We start from the raw sequence: 12673 nt of genomic DNA, 5'->3' as shown, positions 1-12673 counted from the left end.
AAAAGGAACAGATGCAAACAGGGTTAAGTGACTTGCTCAGGATCAAACAACTGAATGTCTTGAGCCCACATTTGAACTGAGGTCCTCCTGACTTCTTCCTGTCTGGGACTCCATATATCCAAAGGGCCAGCCAGCTGCCTAATCCCCGCCTTTATTCATCATCTGGACTTGAGGCAATCCAACTGATGTTATTAGGTGTCTAACACCTGGAGAGCACTCTGCTCCTGAGGAGGGCCAAAGTTTCTTAAGTCACAGGGCCCCTATCCTCATGAGGTCCACAGTCTAGCACTGGTTTGACAGGTAGCTATCCATGATATCACAAGATAATATTGAGAGGTTCAAGATCCTAAATGTGAGTTCTATGGAGGAAGATTGCTACTGACAGGGAGATCAGGGAAGAATTCTAATTCAAGGGAGCACTTGAATTAGACTTTCAAAAATGGTTGAAATTGAAGGGTCAGAGGTGGTGGGGGAGGGAATTCTTGGGCCTCAGGATGAGCTGGAGCAAGTGCATTCTTCCTTTCCTTGTTTCTTTCCTGGGTGCTTGGACTGTTGAAATACTTTCTCAAATCCCTGTTTCTGCTACAAGCTCCAACTGGCATGGCTGTTCTTTCTTCCATTTATTTCAGCCAGCGTTAGCGGAATAGTATAGTTCTGGCTACAAAGCTGGCCTAAGAGTCTTCAAGAGCCAGGTTCAAGTACCACCTCTACTACACTGGCTGTCTAATTCAGGGATAGCCACTTCTTCATTGTACAGGCAATCCTCCAAGACTATTCTTTGTTGAAGGTTGTTTAGATGAGTAAAGGGAGTTTCTTCACTAAGACTTCTCTTTGTCCAAGAAGGCAGAGTGGATTCTAAAAGCAGAACATACGAGACACTTTTGGACAAGGGTACTGTCAGAATTGGTTTGAATTGACTATGAATATTTAAAGCAAGCGGTTTTTTTTTCTTTTAAATTGAGGGTAAATAAAAGGAAAGTGGGACAGGCAGAGGGTGCACTGATTAGAGGACCAGTCCTGGAGTGAGGAAGACTCATCTTCCTTAAGTTCAAATCTGGCCTCAGATACCTACTAGCTGTGTGATCTTGAGCAAGTGACTCACCCTGTTTGCCTCAGTTTCCTCATCTGAAAGAAGAGCTGGAGAAGAAAAAAGCTAACCAGTTCACTATTTTTGCCAACAAGACCTTAAATGGGGTTACAAAGTGTAAGACATGCCTGAACCACAACAAGGAGACAAAGCAACTGCTTGTTCATTGAAAAATAAGATGGAATTGGTGGTGGTGACTTCTTTTATATTCAAGGGGGTGGCAAAAGAGGTGAGGGGATGCCCAGCTACTGTTGCTTCTCCTTCTCCCCAGGCTGGGCCCCCAGGCATCTCTATTTCCTCTTGGCCCTAGTAACCATGAGTTGCAAGGAATCCCATAATTCATCAGTTTCTGTTTCTTCAAAGGATAATTGAACATGCTCCCTGGGCTCATCCTCCCAGCTGTCCCTGACTGACAAGATGAGACCATTCAACAGTGATTGTAGATAAACCTTCTGCTCCAATCCCAGAATTTCCCAATGTTGATGTGCCAGCAGAACTGGGTCCAATTTACAGGAAGCAAGAATTCCCTGAGTTGACTGGCACTGCAGTCCCTGAAATGCTGCCTGCCTGATCGTTTAAGCAGCACACTAGGCACCCTTGCCAAAGGTCAATTTCTTCTAGGTACCCATGGGTGTTCCCCATCACCAGAGAGTTGGCCCCTAAAGTGAGGGTCATTACCATCATAGGTAATTTCTGGCACAGACCACTGCTGTTGAGGGGGGATGTCTGTGCATGTAACATTTTTCTGTGACCTTGGGAGGAAATATATGTCCTAACACATTCTGGACATTCTTGGTTCTGATTACCTGCTCCTGGGATCCTGGCTGGAGGTCTCATACCTTCAGTGAATTCTCCATTCCACCATTGTCCTCTATGTGGGGTCAATCAGGCTCTAAGCACATCCTACACACACTGGGACCCACACTGAGCACTTTGACTTACGACGGAAGGCAACACAGAGGAAGATAAGGGAAACTTCCTCATGATATCATGGTATGTTAGGACCCAAAGGGAGCCCAGAGAACAGAGAAGACAAGGCAGGATACCTTCCAGGGAAATGACAGCTGCCTCCCTAGTACCTGCTCTTTTGAATTGGGAACTTAACAGTCGTTGAAGATGAAGCTTCTGCTTTTAAGAGGATCCCAACAAAATGGAAATTAAAAAAAGAAATTCCCGGTCCAGAGCAGTGGCACAAACAACTGCTCCCACTCCCCAAATATACCATAAAGAAATAGAAAGTGAACCCACAGGCACGTTTACTGACAGAGGACACATTTTGAACCCTGTCATGGGCAGGCAAAGCAGTAAATTCAGATGAGGGGAGGGTCGGTGCGGCTCTGATGCCTGAAAGATTTTGTGTCTCTGTCCATGTCTTTCACCTGACCTCTTCTGCTTCTAAGGATACTGCATACTGATAAAATGAGCTCTATCCTCAAACATCATTTTATAACCCTCCTGAAAAGAGCCATAAAATGCACACTTTCGTCTGACAAAAAAGTTTGTTCTAGTTCTCCTGGGAAGCTGAATAACAATACAGAACAGGCAATATTTATATTGTAGCCACTATGTGCCAACCTCTGTGCTAGGCACTTTTACAACTAGTGGCTGATGTCCAATAGGAAGGAACTTAGGCCTTCCTGATTCCAGCCCCAGTGCTCTATCCGCTGCACCACCTAGCTGTCATGAATGAACATGCATCCATGAGTCAAAGGGAAAGAATTGTTTTCCAGAAATACTTTGCTACACATGGTGTCAGATTCCATTGAGATGTGGACTGGCTTTTCTCAGCTGCTTTTCTCCCTTCTTCATTCTCTGATACCAAGGATGATTCTCTGGGAGAGACACAGAGAAGACAAAGATTTGGAAATCCATGAGACCTTTCTCAATGTTAGGGTAGTTAGAGGGAATATGTGTGTGCGTGTGCGCATACATATATCTATGTTTGTGTGTGTACACATATATACATGCACACATATGCATGTATGTATATACATGTAGGTGTGTTATTGGAGTATGTTTATGTATGCATGTGTATACTGTATATGTGTATGTGTGTATATGAATATATATGTGGATGTATATGTATGTATGAGTGTATGTTTATATAGAGAGCACAGGATAAGGTGACTATGGAGGGAGGATACTTAAAAAATGAAATTAAGGGTTGAGAGTAATGTGCTGGGAGAAAGAGAAAGGGAGAGGTAGAATGTAGTAAGTCATCCCACATAAAAGAGGCAAGAAAGGGCTTTAACAATGGAGGGGAAGGGAGGAGATGAGAAGGAATGTGACCCACACTGTCCTCAGATTTGGCTTAAGGAGGGAATAACACACACCCAATTAATATCAATTAGGTCACATTTATGTGGTACTTCACAGAGTATCCCCAAATTCTTAGGATTTTTCCAATTAAACTGTATTAAGACTTTTGGAATACCTTGTCTTATTTCACTGGAGTCCTGCAATAGCCCTGTGTATTATATTTTATCAATATAAGATCTGAGGTTCTGAGAGGTTAAGTAATTATCCAAAAGTCACTAAGCTGGCACCAGAAACAGGATCTACGTAAAAAGACTTTCCTGTTACCAAGTCCATCATTTTAAGCACTGTATTCTACTGGCCTTAACTGATCTTTTTGCTTCTGAACACCAGAATAAACTTGTGTTTCATAGTGCATTTCCATGACCCAAGATGTATACCCTCCTTGAGCTTTCCCAATAGCGTTTTCATTCAGAGAAAGCAATGTCAGTAGCTTTCTTGAATAAGAATAATAAGAGCTAGCATTTCTATAGCACTTGAAGCCATGGGATGCACTTTCCATGTTTTCTCATGTGATCCTCACAACAACCCCTGTGAATTAGGGGCTATCATTATCCTCATTTTACAGATGAGCTAACTGGGGCAGAATGACTTGCTCAGGATGTCACTGCTAGGAAGTGTCAAAGGCAGGATTTGGCCTTGAGTCTTCCTAAGTCCAATACTCTATTGGCTTTCCACCTCGTCATTTCTGAGACACTAAGGTGACTCAGGGACTAGCCCTTGTGATGATAAGAAGTGATCTAAGTTCTGCCAGCAAAACATGAACGCCTGACAAAAGCAAAAGGTTTGTCTTAACGCTATCTCTCAAGGTCTTAGGCGTCTGAGCTGTGAGACAAAGCATCTACCACAGTAGTTGTGTCTTCTGGAACACAAACTATCTTCAAGACACATCTAAGGTGAGCCTTTTCAAGATCAGAGTCTCCTAGGTCTTCGTCACTCTTTCGTGCTCATGTATAATGACTTTTGGAGTATTTGGTACCTGCAAGCCTGTTTCCCCTGCTAGAATTCCAGAGCAGCTGCTAAAGCCTCCCAATCTAGCATGGCAGAATTAGACTCTGGACATGGGGATTTCCTGAAATATCAGTCTGCCAAGGTTTGCCACTATTATCTTCCTTAGCCTAAAATAAGTTTGCCCTAGAGCTATTCCTGAGGGGGCATCAAGGTAGCCCTCAGTGGATGGAGTGGTGGTCCTGAAGTTAGAAAGACTCATCTTCAACCAAGCATGAGAACATCCATGGAGTTCCTTGTGCTTGCTTTCAAATCATGTGATAAAAGAGTGATTTCAACTGATTGAGACTTTAGTCCCCATATATATCTGAATCTTAAGAAATGTTTCAATACCTTTTGAGGAAAAACTAGCCTAGCTTGGAGGGAGGGATTAAAAAATATGCAAATGATCATGCATACATGTTCACACATGTATATAGACATACAATACATAATATAAACGTGTATATATTAATCTACATAGTGTATATGTATGCATGTATGTATGAATAGATATATAATTTTCTTTCTTGTAAATTATTAAATTATGAGTAGTTCTAATCTTAAAACTAAATTACTAGGAGACTGTTCTGAGTCAGGCCCCACCCAGAAGACATTTATAAACAAGTGGCAAGTGCCATTATTGGGCTGCCACAAGAGCATCACATGTAGTTTTAAAGGCTGTGTTGCTTATGGAGAGTGGTCTTCTCTTCATTCATTCTGAATTATGCAAAAAGCATTTCAGAAAACTGGATTCTTATATATTTTGCTCTCTGAACCTTGCCTATATAGGGGATAATATAGTATGATGGAAGAGACCATTGGATTTGGAGACAGAGCACCTAGGTTGGAATCCATACCCTCTGTAACCTATCTAGGGCAAACCATTTAACCCAATGGGCCTCAATTCCTTCCCTTGTAAACTAAGGCTTTTTACCTAGATGATCTCTGAGTAGCTGCCTCTAAAACATCACTGTAGAATGAGGTGATATGACAAGGTGATCTCTAAAGATCTCCTAACCTCCCACATCTGTCCCAATTTTCCTACTTGTGCAGCCACAGCATCCACTACCACAGGTCAGGTTCTTCTCATTACTTCCTTGACTATGGTACCAGTTTCTTGTAACAATTTGATCTTTCACTGTTTCCTCCTTTTCAGTCCTATTACATTTCCTTCATGAAGTTTGTCTGATACCCACAAGGTCTTTAGTCTTTTGTCCTTCCTCAAATTTCCTTGTTCATGCTTCTCAGTGTACAGATGTGTCCTCTCAGTGAATGAAACTCTTTGAAGGAGGTGAACACAGTTTTCCTTTAGGATTTGTATTCCTTGCACATAGTATAGAGCCTTGCCCAGAATAATGATATAATTCATGTTTGGGGAATAAAGGTGATTCACTTTGAGTTTTGGCAAGTGGGCGTTACACTGGATAAAGTGTTTTATTGGGAGCGAGGAAAATCAAAGTTCAAATCTAGCCTCAAAAACTTACTAGCTGTGAGACTGAGCCAGTCACAAGCTCTATATACAAGCTCAGTATCCTCTTCTGTGAAATGGGAATCATGTAGAAGAGGGATAATAATAGCACTTCATTTGCAAAGTTCTTGTGAGGATAAAAATGAACTGATCCTTTAAGTCTTTTTTTAACTTAACATTTTGTTGTCCTCTAATTACATGTAAAAACATTTTCAACATTTGTTTTCAAAACCGAGTTCAAAATTCTCTCCTCTCCCTCCATCGCTCAATGAGAAGGTAAGCAATTTGATATAGGTTATTGATACATATTAAATCACACAAACTATATGCCCATATTACTCATGTTGTAAAAGAAAACACAGACCGAAATAAAACCCCAAGAAAAATAAAGTTAAAAAAGGATGCTTTGATATGTATATAGATTTGATCAGTTCTTTCTCTGTAGATGGAAAGCATTTTTCAGGAGAGGTCCTTCAGAATTGTCTTGGATCATTACATTGCGAAAATAGCTAAGTCATTCACAGGCGATCATCTTCCATATTGTTGTTAGTGTGTACAGTGTTCTCCAGGTTCTACTCATTTCAATTTGAATCAGCTCATGTAAGTCTCCAGGTTTTTCTAAGAGCATGTAGTTCATCATTTCTTATATCAAAATGTTTGTCCTTCGTTACTGAAAAACACCATGCCATCAGAGAAATGACATGACGTGCACTTGACTTTGTTTTGAGTGAGGGAGGGCTGTGCAGGTTACCAGCCTCACTTCTCCTCCAGAGTCATCTGAATCCAGTGACCTGATATTCATCAGGATGGCTGCAGATGACCCAGGATGCACTGGGAGACCTTATCCTTTTTAGGCCAAGGTCTATGCAGATATTCACTTAGGATGAGGTAGCACCCATTCATTGAATAGGCCTGTTTAAGAAGCAGCCAGGGCATGGCCCCTTTAATGAGGCAAAGGAAACAAAAACATCAGGCTAGGAGGGAAACAGCAACAGTTAGACATGTGACCTGAATTTAATAATTCATAATAATAATAATAATAAAAAAATTAGAAGAAAAGCAAATCATATACCTCTTACGGACATGGATGGCTGATGTATTGCTAACTAAACCAGAGACCAGAACTATTACAAAAATAAAAGACATAACTTTCAACATATAATGGAAGAACTTCCACACAAAATTAATGCATCAAGGATAAGAAAGGAAGCAGATAAAGGGGTAAAAATATAATTTTTTTCAAAAGCTATTTTCCAAGATAAGTAAGATAGTAACAATTTTCAAAAGAACCACAAACTATTAAAAACCATATGAAAGAATGCTCCAAAACAATAAGAATAAGAAAAATTCATATTAAAACAACACTCAGGTTTTGCTTTGCATCCAGTAAACTGACAAATATAACCAAAAACTGGAAATTGTCAGTATTGAAGTGTTATAGGAACACAGGAATACTAGTGCATTGTTACTGGAGTTCTACAATTGATAAGTACCTCCTTGTTTCTATTCTTTGTACATATTTTAGTCTATATGGGGACTTTTTTCTTCCCTGTGACCTTCTTGGGGTCAAAGCCTAGTCCTGGAATCTCTGGGTGAAAGAGTATGGACACTATTTTCTTGATTCCAAATTACTTTCCAAAATGGTCGTACAGATTTAGAACTCCACTCACAATGCATTAGTATATCAAAATAGCATATACCACAAATTGTTCAGCCATTTCCCGATCTATGGGCGTCCTCTCTATTTCCACTTCTACGCCACCAGGAAAGAGCTGTTATAAATATTTGGGCATAGTTCCAAATTGCTCTACATAATGGTTGAATCAATTCTTGGGTCCACAAACGATATATTAGTGTCTCAATTTTCCCATGTAACCAGCCCCCCTCCAGCATTTACCATTCTCCTTTTCTTTCCTTTTACCCAATCTGATACGTAGGAGGTACTACCTCAGGATTGTTTTAATTTCCATTTCTCTTGAACCTTCCAGAAAATTCTGCAATTGCCCAAGTTATCCTACTGCTAGTGTGGGGAGAGAGGGGAGTTTTAAAATGGCTCCAACCATGGGCATTGACAGATCGGGTGTCTGAGTCTCCAAGGGATTCTGGTGTAATTCAGGAAGCCCCAGGTGGGCACACAGCACCTGCGGTCTCTGCTGGCGAGAAGAGAGCCAGGGGAGGTTTGGTAGGAGCCAGGAGGGCTGGGAGGGGGTTGGAGGCTGGGGAATGGGGGTTGGGATCTGATTACCCTCCCTTCTTGATGCACCTGTGCTGGAGAAAAGGCCCCAGGGCAACAGGGACGGGAGAGGGGCTCAGGTGAGCTCCCCTTCTAGTTCTTGTATGTAGTTCTTGGCCTTCAACAAGTTGAAGGACCACGTGCCTCACTGCCGGCACTCTGGGGGTGAGGTGCGTGGGCAGCAGCAGCAGCTGCAGGTGGGGGAGGTGCTCTTCCTCACTATTCAGTTTGCCCCAATTACCAGGAAGCAGTCCTGCTCATTGGCCTGCTGCCCAGGACGCCCCACCCCTGGCAGCCACGTGATAATGACTCTAATAGAGCTCCCTCCCCTCCTACCAGCCAGGGTGCTTCATAGCCTCCTGCTGTTAGACCCGCTTTTGGTCCCCAGCAGCCAGGTGGAAAGGATGGGACAGGGTATATTTTTTAGATGTCATGACTTCATAAGTACCTCCTCCTGTTCCTTCCTCCTCCTTCTACCCCAATACTGAGAAAACTTTCGAGTTACAAATATCTTTCCATGTAGGAATGTCAACAGTTGAACTTGAGTAAGTCCTTTATGATTTCTCTTTTCTGTTTATCTTTTCATGTTTCTCTTGATTCTTGTATTTGAAAGTCAAATTTTCTATTCATCTCTGGTCTCTTATATGGATTGTATTGCCACAATACTCAAATTGTTTCTTTCTGAGTGCTTGCAATATTTTTGTTCTTCACCTGGGAGCTCTGGAATTTGGCTACAGTATTCCTAGGAATTTTCCTTTTGGGATCTCTTTCAGGAGATGATCAATGAATTTTTTCAATTTCTCTTTTGCCCTCTGGTTGTACAATATCAGGGGAATTTTCCTTGATAATTTCTTAAAAGATAATGTCTAGGCAGTTTTTTTATCATGGCTTTCAAGTAGTCCAATAATTTTTAAATTGTCTCTGCTTGATCTATTTTCCAGATCAGATGTTTTTCCAATGAGTTATTTCATATTGTCTGCTATTTTTTCATTCTTTTGGTTTTATTTCATAATTTCATGATTTTTCATAACATCATGAGATTCCATCTGCTCCGTTCTAATTTTTAAGAAATGATTTTCTTCAGTGAGCTTTTGGATCTCCTTTTTCATCATACCAATTCTCCTTTTTAAGGCACTCTTCTCCTCATTGGCTTTTTGGATGTCTTCTGCCATTTGGGTTAGTCATTTTTTGAGGTTTTATTTTCTTTAGGATTTTTTAGGGTCATGTTTAGGAAGCAGTAGACTCAGTTTTCATGATTTTCTTGCATCACATTTCCCTTTCCAATTTTTCTTATAGTTCTCTTATTTTCAATCTCCTTTTTGAGGTCTTCCAAAGTCTGAGATCAATTTACATTTTTCTAGGTGGCTTTAGAGGTAGGAGCTGTAACTTTGTTGCCTTCTTCAGTTTGTATATTTTGTTCTTTCTTGTCCCCAAAGTAATATTCTATTGTCTGATTTTTTTCCAGTTTTTGCTCCTTTCCTCAGACATATACATGATGTTTGATCTCTTTGTCATGGTAGTTCCTTGCCTCCAGTGGTGATGGGGGCTGTTCTGTTAGCAACTCAATCTTTCCCCCAATATGTGGGGATAGAGCTCCAGAAACAGCTCCTGCCACTGTGCATGCTGCTTCTGTGGCTGCTTGGGGCTCCTCCAATGACATATATATTTTTTCTTGTAATTAAAGTATTTTATTTGTTTTCAGTGTTCTACAATCACTTCCATGTATCTTAGATTTTTTACCCTCCTTCCCTCCTCTCTTCCCACTTCCTCTCTGAGATGGCATACAATTTTATATAGTTTCTACACATACATTTTTATTAAATACATTTTCACCTCAATCATGTTGCATAGAAGTATTAAAACTCAAGAGTTCATTGGGAATTTTTTAAGTCCTTGCATTTCAACGAAGTACTAAGTCAACCAGAAAAATTCCTCTCACACTGTGGTTGATGCTGTGTACAAAGTTGTGCCTCTCTGAAGTCTCTCTGTTCAGCATTTCTTATAGCAAATAGTATTCCATTATATTCATATACCACAATTTATTCAACCATTCCCCAATTGATCCTTGATATTCCAGTTTTTGGCCACCACAAAGAGAGCTGCTATAAATATTTTTGTACATGTGGGATCCTTTCCCATTTTTCTGATTGCTTGGAATACAGTCCAAGAAGCAATATGGCTGGGTCAAAGGGTATGCACATTTTTTGTAACCCTTTGGGCATAGTTCTAAATTGCTCTCCAGAATGGTTGGATCAAATCACAGCTCTACCAACAATGAATTAGTGTTCCAACTCTCCCAAATTTTCTCTAACATTTATCATCTTCCTGCTTTGTCATGTTAACCAATCTGATAGGTGTGATGTGGTATCTCAGAGTTGTTTTGATTTGCATCTCACTAATCAGTAGTGATTTAGAGCATTTCTTCATATGACTAGAGATAGCTTTAATTTCTTCCTCTGAAAATTGCCTGTTCATATCCTTTGACCATTTATCATTTGAGGAATGACTTGTATTCTTGTATATTTAACTCAGTTCTCTATATATTTTAGAAATGATGCCTTTATCACAGACACTAGTTGCACAAATTCTTTCCCAGTTTTCTGCTTCCCTCTTAATCTTGGTTGCATTTGGTTTGTTTGTGCAAAAACTTTTCAATTTAATGTGATCAAAATTATCCATTTTGCACTTCATAATGTTTTCTATTTCTTGTTTAGTCAAATATTTCTCCATTCTTCATAAATCTGATAGATACACTATTCCTTGCTCCACTAATTTGTTTATAGTATCAATCTTTATACCTAGATCATGTACCCATTTGGACTTTATTCTTGTGTATGGTGTCAGGCATTGGTCTATGCCCAGTTTCCACCACATTATTATCCAGTTTTCCCAGCAATTTTTGTCAAATAGTGAGTTCTTATTCCAGAATCTGGGGTCTTTGAATTTATCAAATTGTAGAGTGATAGAGTCATTGATTACTGTTTCTTGAGTACCTAATCTATTCCACTGGTCTACCCTTCTGCTTCTTAGCCAGTACCAAGTGGTTTTTGATAATTTCTGCTTTATAATACAATTTGAGATCTGGTAGGGCTAGGCCACCTTCCCTAGCATTTCTTTTCACTAGTTCCCTTGATATTCTGGACCTTTTGTTTTTCCAGATGAATTTTGATATTTTTTCTAGCTCTAGAAAATAATTATCTGATAGTTTGATTGGTATGGCACTGAATTAGTAAATTAATTTAGGCAGAATTGTCATTTTTATTATATTAGTTCAGCCTAGCCACGAGCAGCTGATGTTTTTCCACTTACTTAGATCTGACTTTATTTGTGCAAAAAGTGTTTTGTAACTGTGTTCATATAGTCCCTGCATTTGTTTTGGCAGGTAGACTCCCAGATATTTTATAGTGTCTAACTTAGTTTTAAATGGGATTTCTCTATCTCCTGCTGTTGGGCTTTGTTAGTAATATATAGAAATGCTGATGATTTGTAAGGGTTTATTTTGTAACCTGCAACTTTGCCAAAGTTGTTTATTATTTCAAGCAGTTTTTTACTTGATTCTCTGGGGTTCTTTAAGTACATCATTATATCATTTGCAAAGAGTGATAACTTAGTTTCTTCCTTGCCTGTTCTAATTCCTTCAATTTCTTTTTCTTCTCTTATTGCTACAGCTAGCATTTCTAGTACCATATTGAATAATAGTGGTATTAACGGAAATCCTTGTTTTACTCCTGATCTTATTGAACATGCATCTAGCTTATCCCCATTGCATATAATGCTTGCTGACAGTTTTGGGAAGATACTGCTTATCATTTTATGGAAATTTCAATTCATTCCTATGTTTTCCAGTGTTTTCAATAGGAATGGTTGTTGCATTTTGTCAAAAGCTTTTTCTGCACCTATTGAGATAACCATGTTTTTTCTGTTTGTTTTGTTGTTGATATGATCAATAATGTTAATATTTTTCATAATATCAAACCATCTCTGCATTCCTGGTATAAATCCTATCTGATCATAATGTATTTTTCCTGTCATAAGGTGCTGTATTCTTTTTGCTAAAATCTTATTTAAAATTTTTGCATCTATATTAATTAGAGATATTGGTCTATAATTTCTTTTTCTCTTTTGGCTCTTCCTGGTTTGGGTATCAGAACCATATTTGTATCATGAAAAGAATTTGGAAGGACTCCTTCCTTCCCAAATTTCCCAAATTGTTTATATAGTATTGGAATTAACTGTTGTTTAAATGTTTGATGGAATTCACTTCTAAATCCATCTGACCCTGGAGACTTTTTCCTAGGGAGTCCATTGATGGCTTGTTCAATTTCTTTTTCTGAGATGGGGTTATTTAAGTATTCAACGTCCTCTTCTGTTCATCTGGGCAATTTATATTTTTTAAAATAATCATCCATCTCATTTAGATTGTTGAATTTATGGGCATAAAGTTGGGCAAAGTAATTTTTAATTATTGTTTTAATTTTCTCCTCATTGAAGGTGTGTTCACCTTTTTCATTCCTGATATTGGTAATTTAGTTTTCCTCTTTCTTTTTCTAATCAAATTGACCAAAGGTTTATCAATATT

General features: G+C 39.2%; 2 pseudogenes; one reads left to right on the top strand and one right to left on the bottom strand.

The window, feature by feature from the left end:
- Positions 1–12673, top strand: part of LOC140517843 (zinc finger protein SNAI1-like) — a 39053-nt pseudogene extending 26380 nt beyond the window's left edge.
- On the bottom strand, positions 1297–7579 carry LOC140517235 (WD repeat-containing protein 74 pseudogene; annotated as a pseudogene).

The sequence above is a fragment of the Notamacropus eugenii genome, chromosome 1, assembly GCF_028372415.1.
Source record: "Notamacropus eugenii isolate mMacEug1 chromosome 1, mMacEug1.pri_v2, whole genome shotgun sequence".
Lineage (NCBI taxonomy): Eukaryota > Metazoa > Chordata > Mammalia > Diprotodontia > Macropodidae > Notamacropus > Notamacropus eugenii.
This window is presented reverse-complemented; position numbering and strand designations above follow the sequence as displayed.